At 36.8% G+C, this 19,847-nt stretch overlaps 1 protein-coding gene across 4 annotated transcripts in view; it reads left to right on the forward strand.

The window, feature by feature from the left end:
* CEP83 (centrosomal protein 83) overlaps positions 1 to 19,847 on the forward strand; it is a 123,596-nt gene that overhangs the window by 16,293 nt on the left and 87,456 nt on the right. Inside the window, exons 2-3 of one of the 4 annotated variants that reach the window (XM_040491224.1) lie at positions 3,015 to 3,150; positions 7,973 to 8,044. The exons of 2 other annotated variants lie outside the window; for them this stretch is intronic. The gene's annotated coding sequence lies outside the window, so the exon portion shown is untranslated. Of the gene's footprint in view, positions 1 to 3,014; positions 3,151 to 7,972; positions 8,045 to 18,360; positions 18,490 to 19,847 lie in introns of all 4 variants that reach the window. One more of the 4 variants, XM_040491223.1, reaches the window with a different exon arrangement.

The raw sequence follows: 19,847 nt of genomic DNA on the forward strand, positions 1-19,847 counted from the left end.
TGACAGGTGCCCTCCTCAATGCCCATCACCCATTTTCCCTACTCCCCCCACCTGTCCACCCCATTTAACCCTGTTTGTTCTCTGTATTTAAGAGTCTCTCGTGGTTTACCTCCCTCTCTGTAGCTACTTTTTTTCCTTCCCTTCCTCCATGGTCTTCCGTTAAGTTTCTCAAATTCCACATATGAATGAAAACATATGATACCTGTCTTTCTCTGACTGATTTATTTCACTTAGCAAAATACCCTCCACTTCCATCCACATTGTTGCAAATGGCAAGATTTCATTCTTTTTCAATGCCGAGTTTATAGCAGCGCCATCAACAATAGCCAAATTATGGAAAGAGCCTAAATGCCCATCAACTGATGAATGAATAAAGATACAGTTTTAAAATTAACCTCTGTCTTGAGGATGACTTTTATTTATTTACCTTTTCTGGCTCTGAGAAATTTTATACTTTCTTTTTGGTAGATCCTCAAAGATGAAAAAGAGAATGTTTATGTTAACCTGAGCAAAAATGTTGAACTCTTAATCAACTTTTTTCCTTTATTTAACTTTTCAGACTAAGGCATAAATCTCATGGAAATAATTCAGATTTACTTAAAAAATAATTTCCAGGATATATTGTCAGATCAGTAGATAGCCTTCATTTTGTGTTACAAGCTACGTGGTAGCTTTATCTATTTCAGTATATGGGGCTATGAGCAAAGAAGCCTCTACAGTTCACACAAAGGTATTAAGTGCTCATAAATCTTTTGGCAAGTCCCGTGTTATATGCAAGAGAGGCTACACTAAGAAACATTAAAATGAATTTGAAATATGGTTTAGGCAACAGTCATCTTTGGTTTTCAGATCACAACTTTTCAGAGACTTTTGTAACTTATTTCTAAGTATTTGAGGTTGACTGGTTACTAAATCCTATTTTGTAGAATTCTTTTGTGTGAATTAAGCTGTGTGGAAGCAGACAGTGCAATTATAAGAATAGAATGACATTTTAATTCAGAGTGCTTGGTGGTTGATTGCTAACCACTCTAATACATATCTTCTTCCCTTCCTCTTTCCTTGCCCTCCTGTTTCATTCTAAATCACAATTAAGGGGCCTGGCACCTTACCAGGGTTTTGAAGGGTCTCTTCCCAGCTGCACTTTAGGTTTTGGCAGGGTGTCAAGTTGTGACTTTTTTTGTATACAAGACACCCTGGGATGGCCATCCGTCGTCTATTTGGGTGACTAGTGTGGTAGTCTCTCTGGGTTTTAAAGACCTTAATTTCTAATGTTTTGTTAGAAGAGAAGTAATGCCTCATGTAGTTCTCCTTAGATTTTAATGTTTCTAAAAAACAGCATTCACTCTAGGGGCATGTAGTATTTAAAGCATTGTTTTGAAATGTTCAAAGGCATAGCATGTGCTTTTTAAGGGAATGTGTTTGGAAGATTTCCATGAGCATTAGCAGCTGTGCTTTTGGAATATTTGGAATTTCCATCCTTTTGAGCAGACATTGTACCACTGCTTAAGAAATACAGCTCCTGGGGCGCCTGGGTGGCGCAGTCGGTTAAGCGTCTGACTTCAGCCAGGTCACGATCTCGCGGTCGGTGAGTTCGAGCCCCGCGTCAGGCTCTGGGCTGATGGCTCAGAGTCTGGAGCCTGTTTCCGATTCTGTGTCTCCCTCTCTCTCTGCCCCTCCCCCATTCATGCTCTGTCTCTCTCTGTCCCAAAAATAAATAAACGTTGAAAAAAAAAATTAAAAAAAAAATACAGCTCCTGTGCAAAAGAATGTCATAGGTATGTCTGTAGAGCTGGGACTAGTCAAAAGAAGTGGTAGGAAGGTATGGTTCTATGATAGTCATAGTTGTAAGGAGAGGAAGATGAGGTATTTTGAGAAGAGTTGTGCTGAGTTTTTAAAAAACTGCCTTTCACAGAGACTCGTTCATCTAATAAGTGCTCCCTGATTAATAGACTGATCAAAAGTAATCTGTTAAACCTTTCTTCTTTAAAAGTTTGCTTTGGGGGTGCCTGGGTGGCTCAGTTGGTTAACTGTCCCAACTTGGGCTCAGGTCATGATTTCACAGTTGGTGAGTTTGAGCCTCACGTTGGGCTCTGTGCTGCAGCTCAGAGCCTGGAGCCTGCTTTGGATTCTGTGTCTCCCCCTCTCTCCACCTCTCCCCCACTTGTGTTCTGTCTCTCTGTCTCTCAAAAATAAACATTTTTTTAAAAGTTTGGTTTGAACCATGTGCTTAAAAAATTTGCATTGTGGGGGCACTTGTGTGGCTCAATTGTTTAAGCAGCCGACTTCGACCCAGGTCATGATCTCACAGTTCGTGACTGTAAGTCTGCCGTTGGGCTCTGTGCTGACAGATTGAGATTCTGTGTCTCCCTCTCTCTCCACCCCTCCCCTGCTCATGCTCTGTCTCTGAAAACTGAATAAACGTTAAAATTTTTTAAAATGTTTAAAAAATTTGTGTTGTGATTTTATTTGGCAAACTTTGTATAGTGTTTCTTAATTATAACATTATTCATTTATATATAACATTGATATATTCTGTAAGTAATTGAAATGTGTATTGAAATCAGAAAAACTTGATTATGGTATGAATTTAAAATTGTGATAGAAATTTTGTGTTTGGGTAAAATTTGTTATGAATAATAGACTGAAGAGAAAGCCAGTATATTAATTAACCTGTAGCTTTTGTAACAAATTACCACATAGTGGGTGGCTTAAAACAACAAAAATTTATTCATTCACAGCTTAGAGACCAGAAGACTGAAATCCAGGACAGCACTGTCTCCAGAGGCTCTAGGGAAGAATCCTTTCCTTCTAGCTTCTTGTGGCTCCAGGCATGCCTTGGCTGGGGTGACATCTCTGCCCTTTTGGTCACACTCCCTCCTTCTTTGTAGTCTCAAAGCGTCCTCTGCCTCACTCTTACAAGGATACATGTGATTGCATTTAGGGCCCACCCATATAATCCAGGATAAACTCCCCCTTTAAAAATCCTTAATTTAATCCCATCTTTCACTATACAGGTAATATTCGTAGGTTACAGAGATTAAGAAGTGACTTATCTTCCTTTGGGGCAGCATTAAGCCCAATACAGTCTGGAAGCCTCAGTTACTGAAAATGGATGTGAAAGTGAATCAAGAGCGAGGCAGCATTAGAATGGTGAATATAATCATTTGATATTTTTGAGGTAATGATGTGCCTGTGTGTGGGTTATTGTAAAGATGAGTAAGACCTGTTTCTTGCCTGGAAGCAGTTACACTGCGTGTGTTATATATACATACATGTACATTTACAAGATAGAATAGTTACCTAATTATATTTGAGAAAGTCAGGAAGTACTTAATGGAGGAAGTAATACATTTCTGAACAGGGTTTTGAAGGCTGATGAGAAATTCACTAGACCAGAGTACAGAGGGATAGAAGAGGCCTTCTGGATAAGGAAATTAGTATTTGCAAAGACATGGAGGTAGAAAACAGCAGCGTATGTTCAGGGAGCTACCAGTAGTCAGTACATGAGATAAATTGTAGATTTGTATTTGTTTCTAATACACAAATCACTGTCTCGTTTTACCAGTTGCAAAGTAAACGTTTTTTGTTGTGAACGTTTTTAAAGCACAGATCTTATCCTGGATGAAGAAGATCTTTGGCCATTAAATACAGGGGGTGGGTGGGAGAGAAGAGCTTTAGGGAAATGCAAATTAAAACCACAATGAGCTATCACTTTACAACTCCTAGAATTGCTAAAATTAAAAAGACTGTGTGAAAGTAATTAAATGAGGAGGCTGTTAGACTGAGGTGGCTCTAATGCCCTTAGCTAACATAAGCCCGAATCCACGCACTTGAATGTGAGGAAATGAAACTTACGAACAACCAGTCACGGCCAGCCAGCTAGGCTATCCTGAATAAGGCAGTCTTTAGGCCATATCCATCACATGATTTCCTTCCTTCGCTTCCATATCTTCTGTGTAGAAACCACTCCACTTGCTCTTGGTGGTGGTGTGCTCCCGACCACTTTCACTTTGGCACTGCCAGGATTGGAATTGGCGTGTATACTCAAACTCTGGAAAATTTTGTTCACCTTAAGGATGTCCACTCTCACCACTTTTATTCAACGTCATACTGGAAGTTCTAGTCACAGCAGTGGGACAACAGAAAAAGACAAAAGGCATCCAAATCGGTAAGAAAGTAGTAAAACTTTCCTATTTGCAGATGACATGATATTCTATAGAGAATAGCTGAAAGACTCCACCAAAAAACTGCCAGAACTGATAAATGAATTCAGTAAAGTCACAGGATACGAAATCAATGTACAGAAATCTGTTGCATTTCTATACATCAGTAATGGAACCGCAGAAAGAGAAATTAAGGAATCTATCCCATTTATAATTGCACCCAAAACCATGAGATAACTAGGAATAAACCTAACCAAAGAGGTGAAAACTTACGCTATGAAAACCATAAGACACTGATGAAAGAAACTGAAGATGACACAAAGAAATGGAAAGACAATCCATGCTCATGGATTGGAAGAACAACTGTCAAATGTATACTACTCAAAGCAATCTACACATTTAATCCAATCCCTACGAAAATATCAACAGCACTTTTCACAGAGCCAGAACAAACAATCCTAAAATTTGTATGGAACCACGAAAGAGCCTGAATAGCCAAAGCAACCTCTTCAAACAAACAAACAAACAAACAAACAAACAAACAAAAAACTGAAGGCATGACAGTTCTGGGCTTCAAGTTATGTTACAAGGTTTTAGTGATTAAAACAGTTTGGTACTGGCATAAAAATAGATATATAGATCAATGGAACAGAATAGAAAACCCAGAAATGAACCCACAGTTATGTGATCAATTAATCTTTGGCAAAGGAGGAAAGAACATGCAATGGAAAAAAGATGGTCTCTTCAACAAGTGGTGCTGGAAAAATGGAGAGCTATATGCAAAGGAATGAAACTGGACCACTTTTTAAATTTTTTAATGTTTTGTTTATTTTTGAGACAGAGCATGAGCAGGGGAAGGGCAGAGAGAGGGAGACACAGAATCCGAAGCAGGCTCCAGGCTGAGCTGTCAACACAGAGCCTGACGCGGGGCTGGAACTCACAAACCGTGAGATCATGACCTGAGCTGAAGTCGGACGCTCAACCGACTGAGCCACCCAGGTGCCCCGAAACTGGACCACTTTCTTATGCCATACACAAAAATAAATTCAAAATAGATTAAAGACCTAAGTGCAGTGTTTGTGATGAGCACCAGTGGTGTATGGAAGTATTGAATCACTGTATTGTACACCTGAAACTAATATTACAATGTATGTTAACTAAATGGAATTTAAATAAAAACTTCAAAAAAATTTAAAAAGATTTTGTCTCTTTAAAAAATTTCAGGAGCGCCTGGGTGGCTCAGTTAAGCTTCCGACTTCACCTCAGGTCATGATCTCATGATTCGTGAGTTAGAGCCCTACATCAGACTCTGTGCTGACAGCCTGGAGCCTGGAGCCTGCTTTGGATTCTGTATCTCCTCTCTTTTGCCCCTCCCCTGCTTATTATCTGTTTTTCTCTCCCTCAAAATAAACATTAAAAAAAAAAAATTTCACCAGTTTCTTTTTACTTTTTAAAAATTCCAATGTAGGTAACATAGAGTGTTATATTAGTTTCAGGTATAAAATGTAGTGAGTCATTAATTTTATGTATTATTCAGTGTTCATCACGAGAAGTGTACTCTTAATGCCTTTCACCTATTTTACCCATTCCCCCCTCATCCTCCCCTCTGCTAACCATCTGCTTGTTCTCTGTATTTAAGAGTCTGTTTTTTGGTTTGCCTTTTGTTTTGTTTTCCTTTGTTCACTTGCTTTGTTTCTTAAATTCCACATATGAGAGAAATTATATGGTATTTGTCTTTCACTGACTTATTTTACTTAGCTTATACCCTCTAAATCCATCCATGTTGTTGCAAATGGCAAGATTTCATTCTTTCTTATGGCTGAATAATATTCCATTATATATGTACATATATATACATATATATGTACATACATACACACCACATCTTATCTGTTCATCTGTCGATGGGCACTGGGCTGCCTCCATAATTTAGCTATTGTAAATAATGCTTCAATAAGCATAGGGGTGCATATATCCTTTTAGTGTTTTCATATTCTTTGGGTAAATACCCAGAAGTGCAATTATAGATCATATGGTAGTTCTATTTTTAAAGTTTTGACTAACCTCCATACTGTTTTCCATAGTGGCTGCACCAGTTTGCATTCCCGTCAACAGTACATGAAGATTCCTTTTTCACCACATCCTCACCGACACTTGTTGTGTCTTATGTTTTTTATTTTAGTCATTCTTTTTTTATTAACAAAAATTTTTTTAATGTTTATTTTTGAGAGACAGGGAGTCACAGAATCCGAAGCAGGCTTCAGGCCCTGAGCTGTCAGCACAGAGCCCGACACGGGTCTTGAACTCATGAACTGTGAGATCATGACCTGAGCCGAAGTTGGATGCTTAACTGAGTCACCCAGGTGCCCCAACAGAATATATTTAAACAATAGAATACTCTGGGATTCTTTCTTTGTGAGCTCATGGAATTGTATACTTATGCATTTTATTATGTGTAAATTTTACTTTAAAAATAAAAAGGCTAAACAAAAGAGAATTGGTTGATGAAATTGTTTTGTGAATGTTATTGTGTATCCATGTGATGTCTGAAAATGTGGTAGCTTCACAACCATGAAGAGAATTAAGCCAACAGGTTATGTTGGCAGAAGTATGGTGTCAACTTTAAACATAAAATAGCCAGTTTTACTAGCAAAATGAGTTTATTCAGGATAGCGGAGGAAATGCACTTTGGGACATACAAACTATGGCAAACTATAAGCAAGTCCAGAGAACAAAGGAAAGGAGCATTCTTTTATATAGAAGAGGAGGGACTTGGGAGGGGTAGTTTGGAAAGAAAGGAGAGGAGTGAGAGTTTGGGGCTTTGGTAGCTTTTCATTGGGGGAGTTGTGGTAGTTCTTGTTGGTTTGTTGATGAGCAAGGAGTAAATCTTGTTTCCACCTGTTGGAGTAGTGGTAGCAAAATAAGCTTCTTTCTGTTTGGGTTGTAAACAGCAATGAGTGGTGGTGTGTGGGATCTCCCCCTTCAATGAGATTTTCTGTATGCAGTTTCAATGAAAAAGACCAGGATCCTTGATGATATTGAGTCAGATTTTTTTTTTTTTTTTTAAAGAGCCAACCACATCTTCATTAGTCTCAGCAGCAGGTGACTGGAGCCCCTACCTACAAAGGAACTTTAGAAGGCTACTCTGATTACTGGAAAGGACTGTTCGCACTTCTATTAGGACAGGATGGGAGAGGAAATTGGAAGGGAGCCAGAGGGAAAGACTGCTGGGCCACATACAAGGAGGTACATGTGGCATTCCCACTGGATCAGGCGCTAGAGGTGAACACTGCCATCTCCCTCAGAGTGAAGGAAGAGACAAAGCCTGAGATATGAGCCAGATCTTTGAGTGAACGTTTAAAACTTTGAATTTTAGAATTTGAAATTCTGAATGTTTTAAAAAATTGTGAATTATAAAAAGCAGAAAAGTGCACAAAAACTATCCTTTGAGTGATTTACAAAGCAAACCCCCAATTTAACCACAACAAAGATCAAAATGTAGAACACTGATGGCCTTTTCTCTGGTAACACTGTCCTGACTTTTACGTTAATCACTTCTTTTTATAGTTTTATAACCTAGACACACCTAAGCATGTATCTTCTAAATACTACAGTTTTGCCCGTTTTTAATTTTTTCTGAACTTTATGTTTAGAATAGTATGCTTTTTTGTTTGTCTTTCGCACAGTATTTTTGAAGTTCACCTGTGTAGAGTGTTTCTGTAGGTTATTTTCATTGTCGTAAAGTGCTAGTTTCATTATGTCACAATATGTGTCTTCAGCTGTTAATGGACATTTGGTTTGTTTTCTAGGTTTCATCTGGGAATAGTATTGTTACGAGCAGTAACTTTACAACAGAAATCTCTTGGTTTGATTTTGGCAGGGTAGGTTTCAAGTAGAAGTATTATTGAGTCATAGTATATATACATCTTTAACTTGAGTAGTGCTCATTTTTTTCTAACATGGATATACCAGTTTACACCACAACTTGTTGCTTCTCCTCCTCTTTAGACTTGTTATGGTCAATCGTTTTGGTTTTCTCATTGTGATTTTAATTTTAAAAAGAAATCCTACACATTACTATGTAAAAAGATAATTCAAGAGAAATAATTGGGTAACAGGTTCAAATAAACTTTTCATAAAAGAGGACATCCAAATGGCTCATCAACAGAGAAAAGTTGCTCAATCTTATTTTTTCAGGAAATTGCTTTTTAGCTTTTTTAGTATGTTTTTTTTTCCTGCCATGTGTTATTGAAAGCACTCTCCTATATTCCAGTAACTTTGTTTTTTTTTGTTTTTTTTGTTTTGTTTTTGGTTTTTTTTTGCTTTTTCACATTTAGAGCTTCAGTACAACTACAGTTAATTTTAGTGCATAATGCAAAGTTGGGCCCAGGTCCATAAAGTGATCTGGTTGTCCCAGCACCTTTTTATTGCAGACTTCTGTTTCCTCACTGATTAGCAAAACCACCTTTGTTCTTAAATGTCTTACATGGGTCGATGTGTCTTAATAACTGTAGATTTGTAACGTCTTGATATCCAGTCCTCCTATCTTGTTTTCTAAAATAGTTTCTGCTGTTCTTTACAAGATTTCTGGCCTTTTGTATTTCCATGTAAATTTCTGAATCAGTATGCTAAATTTTACACACACAGACACACACACACACACACACACACACACACACGTAACACACATGCATGCACCCCTGCTTATTAGGATATTGATTGGTATTACATCCATGTATCTGGGGAGAATTTATATCTTTAGAATGTTGTTTTCCAGTATATAGCACATAGTTCTATGTATATAGGTCTTTTTTAGTTTCTCTAATGGGTATCTGTGTAATGGTTTGCACATCTTTTTGCCTAGGTATTTGATATTCTTTGGTGCTTTTAAAATGTCTTTAAAAATATTGCTGACACGTAGAGTGCAGCTAATTTTTATATTCATCCACCTAGCAGTCTTCACCAGGTTCTTCTGATGATTTCTCTATAAATTCTTTTGGATTTTCTACATACACAGTTAGAACAATCTGTATGTAAAGAAAGTTTTATTTTTCCTTCCCAGTTTTTTAACCTTTTATATCTTTGTCTTGTTCCACATTTTTTGTTGGTTATTTTCATTGTTGAATAAAATTGATGATGATGGACATCCTGGTCTTGATCGCATTTCCAAAGGAAGGTACAGGGGTGCCTCAGTGGCTCAGTTGGTTAAATGTCTGACTTATGGCTCCGGTCATGATCTCATGGTTAGTGAGTTCAAGCCCCACATTGGGCTTTGTGTTGATAGTGCAGAGCCTGCTTTGGATCCTCTGTCTCTCTCTCAAAAATAAATAAACATTAAAAAGTAATAAGAAAAAAAAAGGACGGCACAGAGATTTTAGAATCAAGTAGAGTGGTGTATTATTTTTGTATACATCTTTTTTTATTTATTTATTAAAAAAAAATTTTTTTTTTCAACGTTTATTTATTTTGGGGACAGAGAGAGACAGAGCATGAACGGGGAAGGGGCAGAGAGAGAGGGAGACACAGAATGGGAAGCAGGCTCCAGGCTCTGAGCCATCAGCCCAGAGCCCGACGCGGGGCTCGAACTCACGGACCGCGAGATCGTGACCTGGCTGAAGTCGGACGCTTAACCGACTGCGCCACCCAGGCGCCCCTGTATACATCTTTTTTTAAATTGATGTGCCTTTCAGTTCCTAGCTTGCGGTTTCTTTTTTTATGTTGTGCCAAAATTCATATAACAAAAAATTAAATGTTTTAAAGTAGAGAATTCGGTGGTATTTTGTCCATTCATAGTGTTGTACATCTATCACCTACATCTGGTTCCCAAACATTTTATCACCTTCTAAGATAACTCCGTATCCATTGAACAGTCACTTTTTCTCCCTCCCCTCAGTCCCTGGCAGCCATCAATATGTTTTCTATCTCTCTCGATTTACCTATTTTGGATATTACTATAAATGGAATCATGCTCCAATGACACAAATGGTGGATGTTTTATTTCAGTCCCACAAGTTCCTGAACATCTGTTACTTTTTACATCTATTTTCTATTCAGGTTAAGTAATTTCTGTTGCTTTGTCTTCTAATTCATTCTTTTTCTTCTCTATTTCTTTTTTTTAATCAAAAAAAATTTAAATATTTATTTTTGAGAGAGAGAGAGACAGAGCATTAGCAGGGGAGGGGCAGAGAGCGAGAGGGAGACACAGAATCCAAAGCAGGGCTCCGGGCTCTGAGCTGTCAGCACAGAACCGGACATGGGGCTTGAACTCATGAACTGTGTATCACGACCTGAGCTGAAGTTGGATGCTTAACCAACTGAGCCACCCAGGCACCCCTCTTTTCTATTTCTGCCTTTGAGCTCATCCTTAGATTTTTATTTTGGTCATTGTATTTTTTAGTTCTATAATTTCACTTGGTTCTTCTTTATATCTTCTATTCTTTGCTGAGACTTGTATTTCTTTGCTGTGTCTTTTTTTCTAAATTTATTTCAGGCTTGTTTGTAATTATTCATTGAAATATTTTTAGCATGGCTTATTTAAAATCTTTGCCAGATAACTTTAACATATTTTTTCTCTTAGTGTTGGCATCCATCACTTGTCCTTTTACTTTCAGTTTGAGACCTTTCTCATTCTTGGTGTGACTAGTGATTTTCTTTTGAAACCTGGACATGTAGGGTATTATGTTATGAGACTGTTTACTATTTCTGGCTTTTCCTGACACTTCTCTGGCACAGGAAAGGGGGGAAATGCCCCATTATTGCCAGATAAGGGGTAGAAGTCTAGGTTCCCCTGTTGGCTTCTGTTGTCACCTGAGTTGTGGGCGATCATCATTATTGCTGGGTGCCATGGAGTTCTGGCTCCTCAGGTGGTCCCCACTGTCACCCTAGAAAGAGTAGCCTTGTTACCACTGAGTGGTAGTGCCAGACCTAACTCTCGACTAGCGCTTATCTGATGGCTTTTCAACAGCGTGAGGTAGGTGCTCTTCCTTACTGTTGGTAGGGTGGAAAGTTCAGGTTTCCTGCGTAGTCTCCACTGACATTACAGAAGCATGGGACTTTATTACCACTCAGCAGGGATAAAAGTCCCAACTTCCTTGTTGACCTTATATACCATGCAAGCTGGCAGGATATTAGAGTACTTCCTAACAATCTGGCCTTTGCTGGCACGGTTGGTGGTGGAGTCACAGTTTTTTCTGTAGTATTTTCCTGGAGTAGATTTTATTGTCTAAAACATTTTTGTCTTGCTAGGTTTCCCCTTTCTTCTTTCTTTGGCTAAGAGAGCAGGCTTTTGTTAAGGCCTTTTTTTTTTTTTTTTTTTTTGCCCCTTCCCCAAGTCTGAAACCATTGCCACCTTGTTTAGCTCCAGGTTGGAGATCATATATGAAAAGGAATCCCTGGGAACCCACCTGTGTGTCAATTTTGATGTTCTGAGGTTTTTAGCCGGTTTGGCTGCTGGTCTCCATTTTTGAGAGTTGTTTTATATATGTATACCGTTCAGGACATTTATTTGTATTAGTGGGATTATATAGGGAAATATACATCTGCTCCATCATCCCAGAAGCAGAAGTCTTTATTACAAAAGTTTTAAGATGTCTTACCAGTTTTCATTTACTTCTAGATATTTTCTGATTTCTGTTGTGACCTCTTTAATTCATGTTGTTTAGAAATGTATTCTTTCTAGGCATATATAGCTTTTCAGTTACTTTTTTTGTTGAGTTTTAGTTTAATTGCACTGTGGCCAGAAAAATAGTCTGTATAATTTTGTTTTTTAATTTTTTTTTAGATTTTTAAAAAATACCCAGCATGTAGTCAGTACTTATAAATGTGACATGTATGTTTATAAGGAATGTGTATTCTATAGTTCTGGGAATAGTTTTCTATATATGTTAGGTCAGGTGGGTTAATTATATTGATTAAGTTGTCTGTATTCTTACTGATTACTTTTTTGTGTTGTTTCTACTGGTTACCAAGAATAGTGGTTAAATTATACCCCTGTGATTCTGAATCTATCTATTTACCCTGTAGTTCTGACCCCTTCTACTTTATTTGTGTATAAAATTGTCATAACTTTCTGGTGTATTTAATCTTTTATCATTACAAATGTCTTACTTCATCTACTGTACTGTTTCTGTTGATTGCTATTATTTTTTGACCTTAAATTCTACTTTATCTGATATTAATGTAATTCTGTCATCTATCTTTAGATTAATGCTTAATTATATTTTTGGGTTTTTTTTTAGTCTTCATGTCCTTATGTTTTAAAAAGTCATATAAAAAGATATATAGTTGGGTGATATTTTTTTATGTTTCTTATTTGAAGCATTAATCTATCTACTTTAGAGTAATTAATGATATGTGTCTAAGTCTATTGTGTAACTGTTTCTGTTTTCCTGCTTATTTATGTTCCATCTTATCTCCCTGCTTGCCTTCTTTTAAATGGAATTCTTGGTGCACCTGGTGGCTTAGTTGGTCAAGCGTCTGACTTCGGCTCAGGTAATGGTCTTGTGGTTTGTGGGTTTGAGCCTGTGTCGGGCTTTGTGCTGACAGCTCAGAGCCTGGAACCTGCTTTGGATTCTGTGTCTCCCTCTCTCTGCCCCTCCCCTGCTTGCTCTCTCAAAATAAATAAACATTAAAAAAATAAATAGAATTCTTAATGGAGGGGTGATTCTCAAAGGAAGGACAGAGGTGATTTTTGCCTCTCTAGGGTACATTTGGTAAAATGTGGAGACCTTTTGTTTTTTACTACTGGGGGGAGGAGTACTACTAGCATCTAATAGGTAGAGACGAGGAATATGTTACTAAATATTCTACAATGTACAGGAAAGCCTCCTTCCCACAGAATTATCTGGTCTAAAGTATCAGTAGTGTAAAGGTTGAGAAACCCTTTATTAGAGTGATTTGAGTAATTAAAAATTTTCCACCCGTTTAGCATTCTTAGTGGTTATCCCACAGATAGTTTCAGGAAACTTAATATGAAGAATCAGATAAGTAAATATTTTAGATTCTTCAGGCCATGTATAGTTTCTGTTATGTGTTCTTTTTCCCCTCTCTACCTTCTTTCTTTCCTTTTTCAAAGTTGTTTTAGGTTTGTATAAAAATTGAGCAGAAACTACAAAGAATTCCCATGTACCCCTTGCATCAAACATGCACAGCCTCCCCCACTGTTAACACCAAGAACATCATCTCCCAGAAGAGTGCTGTGTTTGTTACAATTGATGAACCTATACTGACATGTCACTATCACTCTTAGTCCATAGTTTACATTAAGGTTCACTCTTGGTGTTGTATATTCTGAGTTTTAACAAATGTATGTGGGCATGTATTCTGTGATAATAATATTCTACAGAATAATTTCACTGCTCTAAAAATCTTATATGCTGTATGTTTTCATCTCTTCCAGAATGTCATATAGTTGGAATTCAACAGTATGTATCCCTTTTAGATTGGGTTCTTTCACTTAGTAATATGCGCTTAAGGTTTCCTTCACATCTTATTGTGGCTTGATGGTCATTTCTTTTTTGGGCTGAATAATACTGTGTTGTTGAGATATACAACAGTTTATCCATTCACCTACTAAAGGACATCTTGGTTGCTTCCAAGGTTTGGCAATTATGAATAAAGCTGCTATAAGCATTCATGTGCAATTTTTTTGTGTGTGAATGTAAGTTTTCATCTAATTTGGGTAAATAACACAGAGTGCTGTTGGACTATATGGTAAGACTAATAAATTAGAGTTCCTGTTATTCCACATTTTCACCAGCATTTGGTGTTGTCATTGTTTGTATTTGGGCCATTCTGATAGGTTTTTAGTAGTACCTTATTGCTTAAATTTGCAATTTCCTAATGACTTACGTTGTTGAACATCTTTTCATATGCTTATTTGCCATTTGTGTACTTTCTTTGGTGAGAGGTGTGTTAAGGCCTTTGGGCCATTGTTTAATTCAGTTGTTTGTTTTCTTATTGTTGAGTCTGACTTTGTGTATTTTGCTTAATAGCCCTTTATCAGATAGGTCTTTCTCAAATATTTCCTCCCAGTCTATTCTCATTCTCTTGACAGTATCATTCACAGAACAGAAGTTTTAATGTTTATTTATTTTTGAGAGAGAGAAAGACAGAGTGTGAGCAGGGGAAGGGAAGAAAGAGAGGCAGACACAAAATCCATAGCAGGCTCTAGGCTCTGAGCGGTCAGCCCAGAGCCCGATTCAGGGCTCGAACTCACCGTGAGATCATGACCTGAGCCCAAGTCAGATGTTTAACTGACTGAGCCACCCAGGAGCCCCCACAGAGCAGTTTTAAATTTTAATGAAGTGTAACTCACCAGTTATTTCTTTCATGGATCTTGCCCTTGGTTGTGTATTTAAAAAGTCACTGTCATACCAGGGACCTTTGTTATGTTCCAGGAATTTGATAGTTTTGCATTTTATATTTATGTACATTTGAGCTAATTTTTGTGGAAGGTATAACATCTACCTAGATCCACTTTTTTTTGGCACGTGCATTACTTTTGCATGTGCTCCTCTGTCAAAGATCGGTTGACTATAGTTTAGTCTATATGTGGACTCTTCTGTTTCAGTAATCTATTTCTTATTTTTTCTTTTTTTTTTAATTTTTTTTATTTATATATGAAATTTATTGTCAAATTGGTTTCCATACAACACCCAGTGCTCATCCCAAAAGGTGCCCTCCTCAATACCCATCACCCACCCTCTCCTCCCTCCCACCCCCCATCAACCCTCAGTTTGCTCTCAATGGTGCTGGGAGAACTGGACAGCAACATGCAGAAGGTTGAAACTAGACCACTTTCTCACACCATTCACAAAAATAAACTCAAAATGGATAAAGGACCTGAATGTGAGACAGGAAACCATCAAAACCTTAGAGGAGAAAGCAGGAAAAGACCTCTCTGACCTCAGCCGTAGCAATCTCTTACTCGACACATCCCCAAAGGCAAGGGAATTAAAAGCAAAAGTGAATTACTGGGACCTTATGAAGATATTTCTTATTTTTTCAATATCACGCTCTCATACTTTTGCTTTTATGGTAAGTTTCAAAGTCAGATAGTGTCCTCTGACTTTGTTCTTATGCAATATTGTGTTGGCTATTCTGTGTCTCGTCTCTGTGCATAAACTTTAGAATTAGTTTGTTGATATCCACAAAATAACTTTTGGGGATCGTATTGAATCTATCCATCAAGTTGGGAAGAACTTACATCTTGGCAGTATTGAGTCTTCCTATCCATGAACATAGAGTATCTTTCCATTTATTTAGTTCTTTGTTGTTGTTTTTTTTCCATCAAAGTTTAGTAATTTTCCTCATATTAAAAAATGTACATGTTTTGTTAAGTTTATAGCTATTTCATTTTGGGGAGTACTAATGTAAATGGTATTTTAAATTTCAAATTTCTTCTGTTCATTGCTGATACATAGGAAAGCGATAGACTTTTTTTGTTTGTTTATGTGTTTATTTTGAGAGAGAGAGAATGTGGGAGGGGCAGAGAGAGAGGGAGACAGAGAGAATCCAAAGCACGCTCTGCACTGTCAGTGCAGAGCCCGCTGGGGGGCTTGAACTTGGGAACCATGAGATCATGACCTGAGCCAAAACCAAGAGTTGGATTCTTAACTGACTCAGATACCCAGGTGCCCTGATAGACTTTTTTGTGTTAACTCTATCCTGCAACCTTGCTATAATGTTTATCAGTTCCAGGAGTATTTTTTTAAAATTTGATCTTCTACACAGATAATCATGTCCTGTGCAAAGAAAGACAGTTTTATTTCTTCCTTCTGTATTTGTATGTGTTTTATTTATTTATTTTTTTTTTGGCTTAATACATTAGCTAAGACTTCCCATTATGATATTGAAAAGAAGTGGTGAGAGGGAACGTTTTTATTTGTTCTTGATCTTAGTGGAAAAATTTCTATTTTCTCACCTCTATGATGTTAGCTGTAGAGTTTTTATACATGTTCTTTATCAAGTTGAGAAAGTTCCCCTCCATACCTAGTTTGTTGAGTTTTTAAAATTATGAATGGGTATTGGATTTTGTCAAGTACTTTTTCTGCATCTAGTGATAAGATCGTGTGATTTTTTTGCTTTAGTCTATTCGTGTAATGGGTTACGTTAATTGACGTTTTTTAAATGTTGAACCAGCTTTGCATGCCTGGAATAAATTCTACTTGGTCATGATGTGTAAATCTTTTTATACATTATTGGATTCAACTTGTTAATATTTTGTTGAGGATTTTTTCATCTGTATTCATTGTTTTTCTTTTTTTTCTTTTTAAGCTCTTAAAACATTCTTGGCTTGGGACTATGCGAAAGAAGAATACAGGCCAAATGTGGCTCATGAGCTATAATTTTCCCACCCCTTTCCTAGTGATTATATTATGCATCTTTGACTTCTCAAAGTGTAATATTCATTGATACTTTTAGCCTTTCCTATACAGTGCAAGGGCTCTGTAACACTTGTAATTCTACCTTTACTGACTTAGATGCCATTTCTTTATGTATTCTAAGACTATATCTGTTACGAAATCCTAAGGTATTATTTTATGCAGTCTGTGTCCAGTTAGAATTATGCACATATTTCCAGTTTTCATTTATCTTTATTTTTGCATTGTCCAGTTCACATCTAAGGTAATTTTCCTTGTGTATGGAAGACTCCTTTACTGTTTCTTTTGCTGTGCATCTTCTGGGATGAATTTGTTCCATTTGTCTGAAAATGTCTTTATTTTACCACTGTTCTCTAAAGATTTTCCTTTTTTTTGCTATATTTATAGAATGTTAGTTTGGCAGTTATTTTCTTTCAGCACTATAAAGGTATCGTGTTCTGGCTTTCATTGTTGAAGTCAGTTCTATTGCTTATTTTCAAGACACGTCTCTTTTCTGGACTGATCTTAAGATTTTCCCTTTTTCTTTAGGAAGATCTCAAGGTGATGTTCTTAGGTGCAGATTTCTTAATGTGATGTAGGTGGAATTCTTTTTATTTATGTCTTTGGGGTTTTTAGAACATTTTTGGGGGAGGTTCTCAAGTATCTATTTACCTGTCTATTTATTTTGCAGGTATTGCTTCTATACTCTCCTCTCTCCTTCTAGGACTCAATGGCATATCTGTTAGAATGACATTTTAACTTTATTTTCTGTATTTATTTCCTTTTTTGTATTTTTCATTCTTGTTTCTCTTCCTAATTTATCTTGAATATTTTCTTTTAACTTCTAATTCCTTCTTAAAGTATGTTTTATCTTGGCTGTTATGCTGCTTGTGCATTGAGTTTTTACTTTTGGTTATAGAATTTTTCCGTGTTAGAGTTTACATTGGTTTCTTTCTATGGTTTTGAATTCTCTTACAAGATTCTCAACCTTGTTTCCTATTGTCTTATACATAATATTACTATAAGAAAAATTCTTTTAGAATCGTTGTCTGACAGCTCTGATAGTGAGGCTCTCATGTTATCTATTTAAATACTTTTGCTTCTTGTGACTTTAGTTCATGTTCTCTTATCTTCCCATGACTTGAGTTTTAAAATTTCTAAAAAAATTTTATTGTGTCATATTTATTTGTAAAATTGTTTTTTAGAGCAAGTTGCAGCCTATTCTAATATAATTCACCTGAATTACCCTTAGTAGCAATAATAAGGGTAAGCCTTTAAAGTCTGTATCCAAAATGGAGGGGGGTGTTCACCAGGCCTTCTCCTTGCCGTTCTAGTCTGTGTCTTTGAATACGAAGACTGTCAGAAGGCATTCAGTCTCCCAGTCTCTGGAACTGGCAAATGCCCCTAGGAGAACAGTGCTCCCAAATTCCAGTCTCCTCTTTCTGCGTTCACATCTTCCCTTGTTCCCATCTTCCCTTGTTCCCATTTCAGTAAATATTTATTCTGTTGTTAGTTTTCCAGTGTCTTCAAGCAGATTTTTAAAACATATGTCCAGATTTTCTTGTCCTAGGCAGGACGCATGATCTAAATTACCTAGTCCTTTATTACTGGAAGTGAAGGCTATCTTCAGATTTCTTGGTATAAGAGATTGGTAAAACACTTCCCACAGTGTTTAGCTAATTGGGATTTTTGTTTTTTGCTAAAAGCCTCCTTATATAATTAGCATGAAATTTAGAAGTTGTTTCTTTGTAAGCTTGAATATAGAATTGTGGAACCACTTTTGAAGTTCAGAGAAAGACTTATGTTTTATGGGGCCTTTCTGTCTATGTTACTAGATATCTTCTTGGAGGACTACCATAACTATATTTTCCAAGATTTTCATTGATAAATTGATTACTGCTGAACTGGAGGACAATATATCTGCAAAATACCGAAAAACAGATAAAAAATTCATTCTGACCTTGGTAAGACTTGGCAAATAAGCAGATAGTTTTCTGTGATTCTGAAATTAACAGAGGAGAAAAGTCTGAAAAAGACTATTGGCAGATGAAACCCAGGAGTTCATAACTTTGAGTCAAGAAAATACCAGAGGGCAATACAGATACATTTGCAACAGAACTAGATTTGGAGATGAGGTTATGAAAACTAATAATGGGAAACCTCATTAAAATGAAGTTGGGAGGTTCAGCAAGGGGAGCTCTCATTCCCTACCAATTGTAGACCCAACAGGAAGAGATGGACTTGACCTTGTACCTGGATGCTACTTTACTATACCAGCTAGAAGAAGAAACACTGCTTTTTGTTTTGTTTTGTTTCGTTTTGTTTTGTTTTTATTTTTGTTTTTTAAGGTTAACAAGGTAATGGTTGTGCTGATTAAGAAATGGATATCCTGCAATTAGTGAAGTCCTGAAAACTACTTGTAGTAGATTTTACTGCCAGAAGGGAAGAATTTAAATCATTAACTCTATTTTCCTAAAATATCCAGGTCTTATTGAATTTTATTTCTATGGGGACTTAACTTCCATTTTATTTTATTTTTTTAAAAGTTTAGTTATTTTGAGAGAGAGAAGGTACGCATGCATGTGCACGTGGGTGGGGGGGGAGGGGCAGAGGGAGTGGGAGAGAGAATTCCAAGCAGGCTCAGCATTGTCAGCACAGAGCCCGACGTGGGGCACGAACCTACGAACCATGAGATCATGACCTGCGCTGGAATCAAGAGTCGGACGCTCAACTGACTGAGCCACCCTTAACTTCCATTTTAACATAGGAGTTAGAATACTTGCTGTCAACTAGAATAGAAAATAAAATTATTCATTTTATCTTGGAAATCTTTGTTTCACTAGTAGTGGGACTAAAGGGTAGCTGTTGGTTTTTTCTTATGTAGTTTAAGCTTTTAGCTAGTTAAAATTAAAGCCTTATAATGCCTTTTGGTGGTATCATTAGAAAGTATGAGATAAGTTAACATTGCATGTTTCTATCTCTTAAAAATTAATTTGGATCAAAAAGCAGAGTCAAAATTATGTGCCAGTTTTATGATCCAGTTAGTTAATTCCCTGACACATGTATACTTTTGACAGGATAATACTGTGGCAGCTGCTACAAACAGTGCACTGTTGCACATTTAACATGAATAATATGTGAAGTTTTCTTGAAGGACTTCTTTCCTTCTGTTAAAATGTGATTTGACAGGAAACCAAAGTAACTTTATTTTAGTTTAAAAGTCATCTTAGGTAATATGCAGACATCACATTAATTTATCAGAAATGGTATAATACAAGAGAGACTGAGTAATTTGCCATTGGTTTGTGTATGCTAAAGATCT

Source organism: Herpailurus yagouaroundi, unplaced genomic scaffold (genome assembly GCF_014898765.1).
Source record: "Herpailurus yagouaroundi ecotype Mexico unplaced genomic scaffold, PumYag 182, whole genome shotgun sequence".
Taxonomy (NCBI): Eukaryota; Metazoa; Chordata; class Mammalia; order Carnivora; family Felidae; genus Herpailurus; species Herpailurus yagouaroundi.